Source organism: Mesitornis unicolor, unplaced genomic scaffold (assembly GCF_000695765.1).
Source record: "Mesitornis unicolor isolate BGI_N332 unplaced genomic scaffold, ASM69576v1 scaffold18339, whole genome shotgun sequence".
NCBI classification, from domain to species: domain Eukaryota; kingdom Metazoa; phylum Chordata; class Aves; order Mesitornithiformes; family Mesitornithidae; genus Mesitornis; species Mesitornis unicolor.
Genome location: NW_010205400.1, coordinates 297 through 3,862, shown reverse-complemented (window position 1 = coordinate 3,862; position 3,566 = coordinate 297).

The following is a 3,566-nucleotide window of genomic DNA, read 5'->3' as shown; positions in this document are numbered from 1 at the left end:
CTGAACCGCATGCAAGGGCATTCACTGAACAGTAAATTATGGACTTGTCACAGCTAAGTTTACTCCTATTAAAAGGGTATTTGAAAAGAATGCATAAAAGCCAAGTTTATAAAGGATAATTGTACTTAAACAGTAATTAAGACAAAGGTTGATCCATTTTGTAAGACAACCAAGAATGCTCTGGGAGCTGCCTCAGACCCATCCTGGTGAGGGCTGCGTACCACAGCTGGGTCCCAAAAAGCTGCCTTGTACCAGGACCACGCTTGGACCATTTACTGGGATGAAGGCTGGGAGTTCAGAACACAGCAGTGGTCGCCGTGGCGGCAGCATCTGCTCAGGGACAGACGTGCCTGCTGTGCACCCCCGGCAGCACGGAGCAGCCACGGCGTCTTAAGATTCAGTAGGAAACTTGCACAAAGATCCCTGAAACCATCCTGCAATACCCAGCTACGACACAGGAAAACATCTCATCACGCTACAGCTTACACGTAAAGTTTAAATAGCATTAGCTGTTAAATATTTAGCTGATAATTGAACTATTTGACTTTAGCGAAAGGAAAAGACGGTACCTCCCCTCACCTGGCTGTTTTTTGCTGCTGTTCGGCACTTCTCCGTTGGTCACTGGCTGCTTATTTGTGACACTGCTGCCTCCTGACTGGCCGTTTAACACTTTAGGAGTAGATCCCAGGTTTGCAGCTATCACTGGTAACTGCTGCCCTCGTTTCAGAAGCTGTTTCTGTTCCTGGTGTCGAAATCGCGGTGGTACTTCACGAGGAGGGTATCGAGGCAAGGTCTGCTGCTGCTGACTGTTGGCTGTGGCCCGCTTGGCATTATTATTAGTGCTGGTTACTGCGGGAGTGCCGTTAGAGGCGACGGGCTGAGGCTGGCTTACACTGGGCTGTGTTTGTTCTGGCACTGCCGCCACCCCCAGGAAAAAGAAAGGTGGACAAAGTTATTCATTGGAACAGCAACTTCACAAACTGAAGACTCAGTCAATATTCTTACATTAAGTCATGGCAGCATTTTCTCTGGTTCAGGTTGTACCTCATCCCCGTTAGCAGCTCCGTTATCCCACACCACACAGCTCTAACAGCACAGGTCTGGAAGCAGAAACCTCTCCTGCTATGGCTCCTTAAAGTTATCTCAGTTAAAGTGTGCTACTACTAACAAGCTTTCCACAGCTTTTGCTGACAAATCAGCGCTATGCCGGTTTATTTTGGCATTTAAACCGTATTACTTAATTCTTTTCTTTTAAATAAAAAATAAAACCTTACTTCAATGGGAAACTTAAGCGTTACACACAGAAACTGTTACGGTCCTGCCCCAGAAGAACAAGAGGTGAAGAGGACGTGCAGAGCGCAGCCCTGGCACCCCGAGCTACCAGCAAGGGCACAGCTCGGTGACCCAGCTCCTCCGGTGCAAACACCTCAAGAGGTTCCTGCCAGCCCCAGGTCCCTCCTCCAGCCCACAGAGGGGAAAATGATCCAGGTTAAAGCCACCCTCGTGGTTTTGCCATCGAGATCCCAGCAGAGCAGAGCCCAGGACGCAGCTCCTCGTGCACCCCCAGGCTGGGGACAGCCCATGGAAGGGACTGACCCTGAGCGCTGGGAAAGGGGAAACTGAGGCAGGCGCTGCTGCTGGGGACCAGCAAGGGCTCCCCCTCTGCACTGCTGGGTGCGGCGGCACTCGATGACAACCCAGGTCTCGGCTACTGTATTTATTTTCAGGAATAGTTTTGCACTCAGGCAGCACCTAAACACACACACCTTGAGGTGTAAGAGCAGCATCCTTAAGTCACAGTTTCGTATCTTGAAAAACAAACATGAAGGCCTTTAGGATAAAATACCACCCAAGAATCAGCAGCTGAGCTGTGTTTTAATGGACATTATATTTAGGGTGCTTAAGAAAAGCAGAGCAGACAAATTCTGGGGACCTCCTTGTTTCCCAGGTGGCCAGAGAGGCCTTTGGGCGAGTCTCAAGGGCAAGGAGCAGCACCCAGCTCTGGGGGCGCACCCCTGACCCCCAGCTCGGCCATGGCCCCACTTCACAGCTGAGAGGAGAGGGGCAGGACTGGGGGGAATGGCCACAGCAACTGAATGTACAGGGTATGGGGTACAGAACGTGACCAGAAGTGGCTGATGAATTGAAGAGTTGAGCAAAATCCCCAGCACAGAGCAGATGCCAGCAATTGCAGCTGCTCACTACATTAAAAGGGCAGGTAATGGATTCCTCACACAGTGCTCTGATGCACATAACGCAGCACCAAATTATGGCCAAAACTGAATTTCGCAAATACAAAGTAGTCTGAAATCTACTTCTATTTGTTCCTTTCAAAATTTCCTGTTTTAAAAATAATTAAAACAACTGAAAGTCACTAATCCTAGGGGGCGAGGGGCACTATTTTAGCAAACAGCCAAGAACTTGTCAACAACGAATGCACAAACTGACACTAAAACTCTTCTCCCCATACCCATGTGTGTAACTACTGCCCAAACCTCAGTGTCTTGGGTCTGGGACAGCCCCTGCCGCAGCTGCTCACACCAACGGCTCCTCTCAGCTTAGGGCACAGCTCAGCCCTCACCTGGGGGTGCTGACAGCGATCCCCGTCCTGCAGCCACAACGCGGTCACCCGGCAATGGCACCGCTTGGCGACACAGGCATCCTCCTGACGCTGCATTTAGGGGTTTTATCAGCAGTGGAAAGCACCCCTGGCTTGAAGGGATCCTTAATCCAGCACACAGCATCCCATGTGTTATGGGGGATCAATGGAAGGGTGCATTTTCCTACACCACAACTTCCCTCAATAAAGTAAAATAATTTCTATGTGATGATCCTGGTGACTCCAGCTGCAGCAGCGCGTTGGGCAGCACCACAGCTCAGCGCCAACAACACCTCCCTAATTCACGGTACTTTAAGCAACGCGGACATTACAACAGAACCCGATGGACTTGCAGGTAACCAAATCACTTCAGACTGTGAAAGAGTGCAAGCAATAAACACGCTGCTTTCTGCCGAGCCAGCCCCTCAGCTACGCCATGGACACCACTTCACAAACAGCTTCAGACAACTGTAATTCTCGTGTTATTCATTTCCTTAGCAAACACGGTAATTCTTCCTACTGCCATCAGCGAACTAAACAGAAATCTATCAGACAACACTGCTACAGGAGTTTCCATTTGCGTGCTAATTTCAAACTGCAATTAACCCCAAGCACAACAGAATTCCTTTGCCTTCGCCTCCCTAAGTACCACAGGGTTAAGTTTTAAGCTACACAATTTATCTCATCCAACACTTTCTGGTTCACAACTTCTCCGAAGAGTAAATAACACATAAACACTCCAACATGGCTACTATAAATTCCAACTGCCCTTATTCGTTATCTTAATATTGTAACTTGGTACAAACAAGTTGCCTGCTCAATAAAAGTTTGTTCTGCACACCGGTGATTTATTCTGAACCGCAGTAATGCAGAGGCAGAACCAGACTTGGTCTATCACAGCGGCTTCGCTTGACCAGCGCTCGCAAGTTTACAGAAACAAAGCTTTAAACGGCAGATTTCCGTCGAG